At 46.9% G+C, this 14,118-nt stretch overlaps 1 long non-coding RNA gene across 1 annotated transcript in view; it reads left to right on the top strand.

The window, feature by feature from the left end:
• Nucleotides 1-4,249, top strand: part of LOC140247735 (uncharacterized) — a 34,081-nt gene extending 29,832 nt beyond the window's left edge. The window contains exons 2-3 of the long non-coding RNA XR_011902759.1: nt 1,842-1,960; nt 4,155-4,249. This is a non-coding gene — a long non-coding RNA (uncharacterized lncRNA). The remainder of the gene's footprint in view (nt 1-1,841; nt 1,961-4,154) is intronic.
• Nucleotides 4,250-14,118: the final 9,869 nt, after the last annotated feature.

Here is a 14,118-nt window from a genome sequence, read left to right as displayed (position 1 = left end):
GGTGAAAGAACTCTACATTACAAGGCTGAAGGTGCATAAACGTAACTACACTCCAGTCACTTCTCGTTGGTAGCCGAGGTCTGGCACTTTGTAGCCTTACAGAACCTTTCTGCCTGACTGAGAAATGCCTGATTTCTGATCATAGTGTCATGAAAGAAGTAACCAATTACCATGCTTCAAAGAAAGGAGTCCACACGGACTCCAGCAACTGAGTGGCTCATGGGGCAGCCCTACTTCCCCAGAGAATGGATATTTGGGGTTAATTTACAGTCGGAGATAACATTAAAATAACATTAGGATGTCTATATATAAAGACAAATAACATCCTAAAGTTATTTTACATATGTGTTATATGTATCTTCACATTAATATTTATGGGAATGCCTGTCACTTACTTATGGCCCAACCTGGAAGAAGCAGTAAAGCAAAAGGTGATGACTTGAAAAGCAGAAGATGCTGAGCCTTAGGTATGTGAGGCTTGCAAGGGACAAGCACTGGAGCTTGGCCTCCCAGTTCATCTTCCTTGGTCCGACCGAATGGCAGCTAATTAACTGCATCAGCTTGTGCATCTCCTGCATTTACCTGTCACTGGATTAGTCTTGTTTGGTTTGACCTCCAAGAATTTTCAACGCGCATCTATTACATTTTCGTCTGTAACTGTATTTTAATCAAGTTTAAAAAGACAGCAGAATCAAGAACAGGATTTTTCTCTATCAGAAAATAAAATAAATTCAAGGCTTGCTGTGAGTTGGACATCTCTTGCCATGACGTCGTGTCAGTAAAAAGACAGCGACAGAACAACACACGAACAAGGGATTTGCAAAGTGAAACACCGTCGTTATTGCAGTCCAAAGTTTCATAACACAGACAAGCCACAGTCTTTTGACAACACAACAGAGGAGCTTTCATCTTCCTTTTACAGGTCACCAACATTTTCAGGTCTTCAACAGCCCAAGGGGAAACACAAGTGAAGGCCTTGCTGGGCACCAGGATGCAGCAGCCACCTCGGCATGCCACCACCTGGCCACGCAGTGTGCAGGAGGGACCCAGCCGGCCGGTGACACTCCTGTCATTCCGTCTGCTCTCAGCCCCAGCTCTGGGCTCACCCTGCCACTCCTGCAGGGCGTTGTTCCAACACGCTGCTGAGTGGAAAAGACAAATAGCTTCCTTTCTCCCACCCCCTGGACAGGCTCATTTAGGGCAAAGAATGCTCCTGCAGTTTAATACAGCGCTATTAAGTCGTTCAGCTCCAAGTGACTGCTGTTGTCTTTTTTCTTGTTTTATTTCCCTAATGCATTGACACTCAAGGACATATCTGATTGCAGATTTCATGTTTTGGAAACCATGCAGGAAATCAGCTACAAGTGGGAGGGAGTAATGAGCAGAATAAACCGGGGCATTTTTATTATGCTGCCAGTCACAAAGGGTGCAACCCCTTTTCACTTAGCTACAGCTTTTACAGCAAGCCTGAGATCTTGGAGAGAGCCACTTACAGGTTATTTCCATGCCTTTATTTCAATACAACAACCTGCTTCCTCAGCGCAGTTAGAAAAAGCAAAGAGTAAATTCACAATGTCTGTAAGTCAGTCTGTACAACTGAACTTTCCGTATTCACTGTGTATCTGGGTCTACATTGTTATTTAGTAATAGAAATAAGTCACAGGCAAAAATCGTTTTCAGTTTCTGCCTAGTAAAGGTCAGACTGACAGTTCCAAACCACATGATGATTTGCAACTACAAGAGCACTTAGAATAATCAAGTGTCATTCGATGATTATATTGAGAGAGATGCAAACTGAGCAGCGGCAAGCAGACCTCTCTTTTTTTCCCTTTCTTCCCAAGGCATTTGCACTGAGATGGCACGAGGGATGGTGTCACACAGCAACTCACTGCTGCAACACGCACGGCAAGAATTCAGCCTTCTGCAGACATGTCTGCTGACGTAGAAGGGTTCCTCACCAGTGAGTATTTCTAGTAATAGACAGGAAATTAATCTTATTCCTTTGTTTTATTGAGCCTGTTCTTGTTTGGGGTATACATCTCATCAGGACAAACTAATAATAAAACAACTCTGAAATAATAGGCATAACCCCACTATACTGTGCTTGATTATAGATCTGGTTAGCTCCTAGCTGAGTGTAGGTGTGATTTTCAAGTTATCAGGGGCTCACCTATCAAAGGAAAACCTGCACGGGGGTAGGACTGCTCATGTAAGTAACGTGGAAACTTTGAAGAGAGAGATCGCATTGGCAGAAGTGCTTTTCCCACAGGCAGCAGAGAGCAAGCAGACCTCTCCCTCTGGAGATGAACTGGTTTCAGGTCAGAGCATTAGCAGCTGACATGTCCAGGGATTACATGGCTTTTGCTGCCCACAGCAGCAGGCCTGGGCTCTGACACACAGTTTCCCCTCCAGCTCTGGCTTTGCCCTTGAGTGCCTCCTTACTGTGTGCAGAGGAAGGAGGTGTGAGAATTGGGGATTTCTTCCCCCTCTTGCTTTTATCCAGTGTCATCAGTAGATGAGTCACTTTCTCCTGTAATCCAGGTAGTTATGAAGTGTCTGGGTGATTAATGTGGGTGAGAGCACACGCCTTCCTGGAGTTCTTCAGCATAGCTCCACAGCATGAATATATGCATATTAAAGGACAATCAAAGCTTAGAGTGAGTATTTGCTGAAATGAAGACACTGGAAATGGGCCTGCCTCCGTGGTCTGAATTTTCTCCAGCTATGTTTAAGGGGAGGACAGAGCTTTGCTTGTCCCTGAATGCAGCTAAAAAGATGAATAAACATGTTAATTCCTGCTTCTTCAATTGGTATTTGGCAGATCTGCTAAAGGCAACAAAATCAGTGTACATTCTTATGCACTGCTTGAAGTAAAACACCCTACACTGTCACTGTCTCATCAGCCAATTATAAAAGCTATGCCTGCAAACCCACCTTGACATCCAGATGTAAATCTTAACAAATAATGGCTCTGAACCTCAGCTAATGAAAACTGATTAGAAACCATGAAAGCAAGTGAGCTATTCCATCATTCAGCAGCTGATTCAGCTCATATCACCACTAGCCCAGGAACCCTGGATCTGTCTAACAAAACACAGAACATATTAACCCATAAAAAGGAGGAGTATGAAAAAGTTTGAATGACAAAAGATAAATAAATAGAAAATAGCCTATATTTAGCCAGGTAATATATAACCTACTGAGAAATAATTTTTGTCATTCTTCTTAGATCTAATGGCCCCATTAAGCTTGATGGGACAACTCTGGTTCATGCATAATCCAGTGAGGTAATAAAATCCACAATAACATTAGCATTTATATAACAGGCATAAGTGACCTGCAATTAGGTCTATAGGAACTTGTAACAACACAAATACCCTTCTATTTTTCTTTCTTGGTTCAAGATCCAAAGCCCACTGCAAAGATGGCTACCAAGTTCAGTGGGTTGTGGATAAAACACACAAGCAGGCTTGTTAGCGAGACAGATATTGGTAGATGTGGACAAAATGCTGTGCGTGTAGAAGAATTACAGACAGTTTATGATGGAATAATAGCCTGGCTCAAAGAACTTCCTTCTTCAGATGAATATTACTCTGGTAAGAGTGGCTAGGATAAAGACAAAGATAAATGACTTCCTATGCAGTTTCTGCTACTCTCCATACAAGACATAATTAAAAGGCTTTGGGATTAACAAGGAAGTATCTAAGAGGAAAATGCTAACCTAGAAATCTGGTGCAGATCAAATCATGGCAGCTACATAGTTGGCTATTCCTGGCACAGCCGCTGGACTTTGGCTGTTGTGGTACTTCTTTTAGTACTTGCGGGAGAGGTCCAACAACAAGTTTCTTACCACTGTGGTGCTCGCCCCCTGGTACAATGCCACTGTACCTTACGTATAATGGAAAGAGGGAACGTATTGTTTGTATGTCTTGGATGGCCCCATTTCCTCATACCTTCCCATGTATTAAACAGCGAGTTCTGCACTTGAGGTCTTCTGCAGTTCTAAGGCAGGCAGAAGGCACGTTTAAGCTCCTATTGCTTAAAATACCATTTAGAAGAAAATAAGACAAACCACAGCTCAGGAAAACAAAATAGTTGAAGGAGGTGCGCTATCACCCAGTCCCAGCTCTGTTCCCTTCATGTCTCTAATTCAGAACACACGGCATGCCGTTAAGTTGTGAATACTGCTCTCTACAGTCACACAGTGAAAAAAAGAAGTGTTGAATCTATCATGAGAATGGAGAAAGTCATATCATATCATCATAGTATCATAGTATCGTGCGAGTTGGAAGGGACCTTAGAGATCATCGAGTCCAACTCCCGGGATTCGAGCCCTCTAGTGTAGCAGGGCGGCAGTTATCCACTTGCACCACAGGGGGGATTCGAACCCGGGCCTCCAGTGTTGCAAGCGGCGGTTCTAACACCGTGCGTCACCAGAGGCACACAAAGTCCTTTGTCATTTGTCTAGAAAAATCTGGTAATGCTTTCAGAAGGAAAGTCTGGGTCTGTTCACAGTTCGGTATCTTATAAAGACTCACACACGAAGTATAGCAGTCATTTATCTTGAACCCCTCCATAACAGAGAATGTAGTACCCAAAGTACCAATTTAATGGGACCCGTAATTTCTCTTTGGATTACAGCACATATCTGTGGTGTTTTTAACGTCCGACAAGTATGAAGTCTACAGAGAGGGTGACATCACACCTCAGTCACGTAAATCAAACAAATCTTCGTAATTACCTGTGGCCTGGAGATGGCAGTACGAGAGGAAATTAGCGAAACCCTGATAACTGGATTATTATAAGAGTAACGTAAGTTCCTTTTTCTGTTTGTTGGGGCCCTCGCATATTTTGTTAGCGCAGTCACGAGTGCCAATTTATGGTCATGGGAATAAAGTTGGGATTCTACTCCCTCCCCCAGGAGCATCAGAAGGAGAAAGCAACATGGGTAGGGACAGCAACGCCAACAGCCTTCTCAGCAACACAGATAATTCTTTTTTTTCTTTTTCTTTATGTTTACTTTCCTGCTGAGTCTGAGGCATAGACTGAGATGTATGAATGATCCAAATCATTTATTGCATGTTCTAATATCCCTTAAATACATTGCCAAGTTTTCTCAGGTATTTTTCCCACCCCCTTTACATGTCTACAAAACATCCCACAAAGTCACCCACAGTCAACTCCTTAACCGTGCATGCGGATGCTTCTCCAACCAGAGACATGAGCCGTTGCTAGCCACATGCTTCTCTTCCAGTTAGGATTGTTATCATCTGTTGATCACGCCGCTCACTTGACTTTTTTCTCACTTGGACGCGTCCTCGGCATTACTTTCCCGTGCTGTTTATCTTGTTCTGCAGCTTGTGCTCTAAGTATTCTTCCTTCAATACCCACATTTCCTTTGCAAGCAGCAGGCCGAGAGGTAGATGTTGAGCTCCCAGCCCGCCGGAGCCGTGCTCTGACGGCAGTGTGGTACCGGCCTAGCGCCGCCGCCTCTTGCAGGGCGGCTCAGAGTCCTGGGGGCTGCTGCAGGCCTTCCTCTTCGGGGGGCGCCGGGGCCCCCCAGACGAGCGGTCCCTGCCCTGGGAAGAGGGGCCCGCTGCCGCCGCCTGCTCTGGCTCCTCCTGCTGCTCCTCCACTGAGGGCACTGTGCTGGTGCTGGGGTGCCCAGGTCCCTCAGTAGAGCTGCTGGGCAGCTCCTCGGTATTGGGCCCAGTGTGGCTGGTGGAGTGGCCCGGGCCCGAGGCAGAAGGCAACTGATGGGAGGTGCTGGTGCTGGGGCTGGCTGCAGGGCTGTCCTCCCTCCCTCCTGCAGCATGGCTGACTTGGTGGTCCAGCTGGCGGCGGATCACAGGGCCGTACAGGGATGCAGTGGTGCAGATGAGCCTCCTTATGAATGGCAGCAGATCGCCGTCGGTGATCATCTGCAGCTCCCGCACCAAGGCCTCCTGGTCCAGCCCGTGCTCACAGAGGAAGTTCATGGTGGTGCACTGTCCCACTTCCACCTCCCACCAGCCATTGCTGGACACCTGCTGCAACTCCTCCTGCAGCCACTGTAGCAGGGGTCCGAGGTCTTCTGGGTGGTTTCTGAAAAAGGCAGCCCAGACCTCAGCTGGGAAGTTGTGCTCAGGTGGGATGAGCACCGGCTCTGCAGGCCCCTGCTCGTCCTGCAGGCCGTGATCTGAGTGTGCTGTAGGCTGCGGGACAGCACACTCGAGGTAATCCTCATCTGACCTCACTGAGTACCGGATGGTATCAATTTTGTGCCCACATACGGCACAACTCGGCTTTTTACTTGCCCACCAGATGGCACAACCATAGCACAGCTCGTCATAGCAGGGGGTCACGTAGGCAACATCCTCCCGACTTTGACCGCAGATGGGGCAGGTCCAGTTGGATGGCACGTCCATGGCCCTGGGCTGTGCGATGGGCTGGGGAGAGCTGAGGTCAGGAAGCTGCTCCCCTCACAGGTGCTGCAGCAGGCAGAAGGTGTTACGAACTGCAAGAGAGAGAGAGAGGCCATGGTCACTTGCTGTCCCAGGGGCAGGAAGCTGTGATACCCCAGTCTCTCAGCAGCAAACCCTCCTGATCCCAGTTCCCCACCAGCTGCTGCAGGGGCTGTGTCCTGCACCACTCACCTCTGCTGCTACAAGTGCACTCTGTGTAGCCCCAGCTGCCTGATCCAGGCAGGGCTGGGGGAGACACTGGTATACTGTGAGATGGGCACCAAGAACTGGTGCCAGCAGCCACACAGTACAACACAACCAACTTGCTCAGAGCTCCAAGTCTCGCCGCTATGCTCAACTGGAGTCCAGGCACAAATGCACGCTGGCCTCTGCCAGAGCCCAGATCTAGGGTGGGCTAGCGAGGTCACAGTCATCTCCATTGCTGACATCACAATCCCTTGGTAGGTGACCTCACGTTCCATCACTGCATGTACTGGGGCGGCGGCCTGGGCCTCCATCGCCCTCCATCATTTCATGACTTTCCTCTGTAATGGTGATATAGTTGGTGAAAATAAAAACTGCACTTATTTACTCTCTCCACAATAATCCATCTTCTGTGAACTGTTCATATTTTCTGAAACATAAAGAAACGTTTTTTTGCCTCTTCTGCATGTGTTTTTGGAAACCTGGTAGCGATTTATCACCCTTAGGTGATGATTTCATCTACCATATACTTAGAGGTTCTTCCAAAGCTTCTGTAGATTATCAGAATCTTAAATGATGTCAAAATGAAGGTGTCCAAACTGTGCTGTCTAAACTTTTAGATTTTTTCTTTAACTTGATGAAATACTGGCTGGGAAACTTCTCTTTTTACAGCAATATCTCTGAAGCGAGTAGGGCTGTTAAGGAAATTTCAAAGAGAAATGCTGCTACATCCCAGCAACACAGTCGCTATACAGAGTGCCAACATGAGTGTCCCTTTCTGATGAGTTTATGAAGAAGAAAGGCCCAGAAATCACCCTATGTATGCTGCTTAGGGCAAGGGTTACTCTTGAAGATAACACACGCAGAGCTAAGAAAAATATTATTTCAGATTTCATTTTCATTCCTGACAATTTCTGTTGGAATTTGTGCACCAGTAGAAAAAAAAATAGACCACAGACTCTGAATGTCTTTCCCAGAGAAATGGATTAGTAAAGCCCAAGTCCACATTCGGCTTCCCATTTTCTTGGGCCAGCCTGTAAAATTGCGAGATGGGAGAGGAAATAGTAGTTTTTGAATGTTGATTTTGTCAAAGCAGATGATTTATCAAAGGTTGAATTCTCGTCAGCATTTAAAGATGAATACTGTAATGGAATTTGGACAACATGCATTTTAACTCCTAGCTTTCTTATTGACAGTTTTTGTTAACCTATGTCAAATTGATCTTTCTGCATAACTTCACCAGGTAGAAAACTAGAGGAAAACAGAGGTTTTACTTTCCCACCTTACCCCTTATCTTTCCTTACACTTATCTTTCCCGCATTATCTGCCTGCACTGTTAGATACTCTGCCACAAAGATCCCCTTCCACTGCATAGCTCTCCCATCATCTAACTAAGTCCCACACTAACGTTAGCCATTTGTAGTTACTTCCAGCTACCACAGTGGAGCAGTATTGCTGACAGGAGGCCTGGCTGTGCTGCAGACCGGACTTCTTTTATTGCTGCATTCACCTGTTCTCGGCACAAGGCACTCAACCAGCCTGTCGTTTGGCTCCTCTCTTTCTATACCAAAAGCTGATAGCAGGAAGCATTCTCCACAATTCACTCAGCCTTAAGGAAGGTGGAGATCATGTGTGCCTGTGCCACCTGGTGTCACAGTGATGTGATTTAATAGGGTACCAATTAGCAGATGGGCCTCACGGAGGCCAACAGGTACTTGCTGACAGACAGTTAGAATCATAGAATCATAGAATCATAGAATTACTCAGGTTGGAAAAGACCTTGAATATCATCAACCGCAGCCTAACCAGTAGCCTATCTCTTAAAAAACAACCACGAAACAACACCACAACAACAAACCTCTGCTAAATCATATCCCTGAGTACCACATCCAAACGGCTCTTAAACACATCCAGGGATGGCGATTCAACCACCTCCTTGGGGAGCCTATTCCAGTACCTAACCACCATTTCTGTAAAGAAGTTCTTTCTAATATCCAACCTAAACTTGCCCTGATGCAGCTTGAGGCCATTTCCCCTCGTCCTGTCACATGTCACTAGTGAGAAGAGACCTGCCCCAATGGAAGAGTATGAAAAAGTGTGAATGACAAAAATAAATAAATAAAAAATAGCCTATATTTAGCAAAAACAAGTGCTAGGAATTAATAGAATTTTCTCTTTCCCATTACATTTACCCAGGCAATATGTAGCCTACTGAGAAATAATTTTTGTCATTCTTCTGATCTGAGATCAGAAGGACATGGAGGTACTGGAGCAGATCCAGAGAAGGGCAACGAGGCTCGTTAAGGGCTTGGAGAATCAGCCCTATGAGGAGAGACTAAGGAAGCTGGGGCTGTTTAGTCTGAGGAAGAGGAGGCTGAGGGAAGACCTTATCACCCTCTTCCAGTACCTGAAAGGTTCTTACAGTGAGAGTGGGGCAGGTCTCTTCTCACTAGTGACGTGTGACAGGACGAGGGGAAATGGCCTCAAGCTGCGCCACGGTAAGTTTAGGTTGGATATTAGAAAGAACTTCTTTACAGAAAGGGTGGATAGGTACTGGAATGGGCTCCCCAAGGAGGTGATTGAATCGCCATCCCTGGATGTGTTTAAGAGCCGTTTGGATGTGGTACTCAGGGATATGATTTAGCAGACGTTTGTTGTTGTGCTGTTGTTTCGTGGTTGTTTTTTAAAAGATAGGCTACTGGTTAGGCTGCGGTTGGACTTGATGATCTTCATGGTCTTTTCCAACCTGAGTAATTCTATGATTCTATGATTCTATGATCTAATGGCCCCATTAAGCTTGATGGGACAACTCTGGTTCATGCATAATCCAGTGAGTTAATAAACTCCACAGTAACATTAGCATTTATATAACAGGCATAAGTGACCTGCAATTAGGTCTATAGGAACTTGTAACAACACAAATACCCTTCTATTTTTCTTTCTTGGTTCAAGATCCAAAGCCCACTGCAAAGATGGCTACCAAGTTCAGTGGGTTGTGGATAAAACACACAAGCAGGCTTGTTAGCGAGACAGATATTGGAAGATGTGGACAAAATGTTGTGCGTGTAGAAGAATTACAGACAGTTTATGATGGAATAATAGCCTGGCTCAAAGAACTTCCTTCTTCAGATGAATATTACTCTGGTAAGAGTGGCTAGGATAAAGAGAAAGATAAATGACATCCTATGAAGTTTCTGCTACTCTCCATACAAGACATAATTAAAAGGCTTTGGGATTAACAAGGAAGGATCTAAGAGGAAAATGCTAACCTAGAAATCTGGTGCAGATCAAATCATGGCAGCTACATAGTTGGCTATTCCTGGTACAGCCGCTGGTCTTTGGCTGTTGTGGGACTTCTTTTTGTTCTTGCGGGAGAGGTCCAACAGCAAGTTTCTAACCACTGTGGTGCTCGCCCCCTGGTACAACGCCACTGTACCTTACGTATAATGGAAAGAGGGAACATATTGTTGGTATGTCTTGGATGGCCCCATTTCCTTCCCATGAATTAAACAGCGAGTTCTGCACTTGAGGTCTTCTGCAGTTCTAAGGCAGGCAGAAGGCACGTTTAAGCTCCTATTGCTTAAAATACCATTTAGAAGAAAATAACAAGACAAACCACAGCTCAGGAAAACAAAATAGTTGAAGGAGATGCGCTATCACCCAGTCCCAGCTCTGTTCCCTTCATGTCTCTAATTCAGAACACACGGCATGCCGTTAAGTTGTGAATACTGCTCTCTACAGTCACACAGTCAAAAAAAGAAGCGTTGAATCTATCACGAGAATGGAGAAAGTCCACTGGAAGCGTCAGAGGTAAGCAAGTCAGTTTTAAAACTTACTCATGTCGCGCGACTCTTTTGTTTTGCAGTTAAGTTGTTGTATTTTGTAATGGAATGGCAAAAGTTATTCCTTTGTCATTTGTCTAGAAAAATCTGGTAATGCTTTCAGAAGGAAAGTCTGGGTCTGTTCACAGATCGGTATTTCTTAAAGACTCACACACAAAGTAAAGCAGTCATTTAGCCTGAACCCCTGCATAACAGAGAATGTAGAACCCAAAGTACCAATTTAATGGGACCCGTAATTTCTCTTTGGATTACAGCACATATTTGTGGTGTTTTTAACATCCGACTAATATGAAGTCTGCAGAGAGGGTGACATCACACCTCAGTCACAGAAATCAAACAAAACTTCATAATTACCTGTGGCCTGGAGATGGCAGTACGAGAGGAAATTAGCGAAACCCTGATAACTGGATTATTATTAGAGAAACGTAAGTTCCTTTTTCTGTTTGTTGGGGCCCTCGCATATTTTGTTAGCGCAGTCACGAGTGCCAATTTATGGTCATGGGAATAAAGTTGGGATTCTACTCCCTCCCCCAGGAGCATCAGAAGGAGAAAGCAACATGGGTAGGGACAGCAACGTCAACAGCCTTGTCAGCAACACAGATAATTCTTTCTTTTTCTTTATGTTTACTTTCCTGCTGCGTCTGAGGCATAGACTGAGATGTATGAATGATCCAAATCATTTATTGCATGTTCTAATATCCCTTAAATACATTGCCAAGTTTTCTCAGGCATTTTTCCCACCCCCTTTACATGTCTACAAAACATCCCACAAAGTCACCCACAGTCAACTCCTTAACCGTGCATGCAGATGCTTCTCCAACCAGAGACATGAGATGTTCCTAGCCATGTGCTCCTCTTCCAGTTAGGATTGTTATCATCTGTCAATCACGCCGCTCACTTGACTTTTTTCTCACTTGGAGGCGTCCTCGGCATTCCTTTCCCGTGCTGTTTATCTTGTTCTGCAGCTTGTGCTCTAAGTATTCTTCCTTCAATACCCACATTTCCTTTGCAAGCAGCAGGCCGAGAGGTAGATGTTGAGCTCCCAGCCCGCCGGAGCCGTGCTCTGACGGCAGTGTGGTACTGGCCTAGCGCCGCCGCCTCTTGCAGGGCGGCTCAGAGTCCTGGGGGCTGCTGTGGGCCTTCCTCTTCGGGGGGCGCCGGGGCCCCCCAGACGAGTGGTCCCTGCCCTGGGAAGAGGGGCCCGCTGCCGCCGCCTGCTCTGGCTCCTCCTGCTGCTCCTCCACTGAGGGCACTGTGCTGGTGCTGGGGTGCCCGGGGCCCCCAGTAGAGCTGCTGGGCAGCTCCTCGGTATTGGGCCCAGTGTGGCTGGTGGAGTGGCCCAGGCCCGAAGCAGAAGTTAATTGATGGGAGGTGCTGGTGCTGGGGCTGGCTGCAGGGCTGTCCTCCCTCCCTCCTGCAGCATGGCTGACTTGGTGGTCCAGCTGGCGGCGGATCACAGGGCCGTACAGGGATGCAGTGGTGCAGATGAGCCTCCTTATGAATGGCAACAGATCGCCGTCGGTGATCATCTGCAGCTCCCGCACCAAGGCCTCCTGGTCCAGCCCGTGCTCACAGAGGAAGTTCATGGTGGTGCACTGTCCCACTTCCACCTCCCACCAGTCATTGCTGGACACCTGCTGCAACTCCTCCTGCAGCCACTGTAGCAGGGGTCCGAGGTCTTCTGGGTGGTTTCTGAAAAAGGCAGCCCAGACCTCGGCTGGGAAGTTGTGCTCAGGTGGGATGAGCACCGGCTCTGCAGGCCCCTGCTCGTCCTGCAGGCCGTGATCTGAGTGTGCTGTAGGCTGCGGGACAGCACACTCGAGGTAATCCTCGTCCGACCTCACCGAGTATCGGATGGTATCAATTTTGTGCCCGCATACGGCACAACTCGGCTTTTTACTTGCCCACCAGATGGCACAGCCGTAGCACAGCTCGTCATAGCAGGGGGTCACGTAGGCAACATCCTCCCGACTTTGCCCGCAGATGGGGCAGGTCCAGTTGGATGGCACGTCCATGGCCCTGGGCTGTGCGGTGGGCTGGGGAGAGCTGAGGTCGGGAAGCTGCTCCCCTCACAGGTGCTGCAGCAGGCAGAAGGTGTTACGAACTGCAAAAGGGAGAGAGAAGCCACGGTCACTCGCTGTCCCAGGGGCAGGAAGCTGTGATACCCCAGTCTCTCAGCAGCAAACCCTCCTGATCCCAGTTCCCCACCAGCTGCTGCAGGGGCTGTGTCCTGCACCACTCACCTCTGCTGCTACAAGTGCACTCTGTGTAGCCCCAGCTGCCTGATCCAGGCAGGGCTGGGGGAGACACTGGTATACTGTGAGATGGGCACCAAGAACTGGTGCCAGCAGCCACACAGTACAACACAACCAACTTGCTCAGAGCTCCAAGTCTCGCCGCTATGCTCAACTGGAGTCCAGGCACAAATGCACGCTGGCCTCTGCCAGAGCCCAGATCTAGGGTGGGCTAGCGAGGTCACAGTCATCTCCATTGCTGACATCACAATCCCTTGGTAGGTGACCTCACGTTCCATCACTGCATGTACTGGGGCGGCGGCCTGGGCCTCCATCGCCCTCCATCATTTCATGATTTTCCTCTGTAATGGTGGTATAGTTGGTGAAAATAAAAACTGCACTTTTCAATAATCCATCTTCTGTGAACTGTTCATATTTTCTGAAACTTAAAGAAACATTTTTTGCCTCTTCTGCATGTATTTTTGGAAACTTGGTAGCGATTTATCACCCTTAGGTGATGATTTCATCTACCATATACTTAGAGGTTCTTCCAAAGCTTCTCTAGATTATCAGAATCTTAAATGATGTCAAAATGAAGGTGTCCAAACTGTGCTGTCTAAACTTTTAGATTTTTATTCTTTTAACTTGATGAAATACTGGCTGGGAAACTTCTCTTTTTGCTGCAATATCTCTGAAGCGAGTAGGGCTGTTAAGGAAATTTCAAAGAGAAATGCTGCTACATCCCAGCAACACAGTCGCTATACAGAGTGCCAACATGAGCGTCCCTTTCTGATGAGTTCATGAAGAAGAAAGGCCCAGAAATCACCCTATGTATGCTGCTTAGGGCAAGGGTTACCCTTGACGATAACACACGCAGAGCTAAGATAAATATTATTTCAGATTTCATTTTCATTCCTGACAATTTCTGTTGGAATTCGTGCACCAGCAGAAAAAAAAAAGACCACAGACTCTGAATGTCTTTCCCAGTGGAATGGATTAGTAAAGCCCAAGTCCACATTCGGCTTCTCATTTTCTTGGGCCAGCCTGTAAAACTGGGAGATGGGAAATAGTAGTTTTTGAATGTTGATTTTGTCAAAGCAGATGATTTATCAAAGGTTGAATTCTCGGCAGCATTTAAAGATGAATACAGGCTTTGGTGGCATGTGACCACTGAGTGGCACCAGTGGCACTCAGGCAGGGGAAGAACAGAGCATGGAGTATATCATCTCAAAACCACTTCTCCTTCCCTGTGCCTGTACAGTGCTCCCCTAGAGGGGCTGCCTTTCTTCAAGAAAGCCTCTGTCTCTGCCACCTGCTGTGGGAGCATCATCCATGGAGACAGAATGAGAAGGGACGGGTCTTGTCTGGAAGGGGTTGGCTTTCAAAGCAAGACCT

This window comes from Excalfactoria chinensis, chromosome 2 (genome assembly GCF_039878825.1).
Source record: "Excalfactoria chinensis isolate bCotChi1 chromosome 2, bCotChi1.hap2, whole genome shotgun sequence".
Taxonomy (NCBI): domain Eukaryota; kingdom Metazoa; phylum Chordata; class Aves; order Galliformes; family Phasianidae; genus Excalfactoria; species Excalfactoria chinensis.
This window is presented reverse-complemented; position numbering and strand designations above follow the sequence as displayed.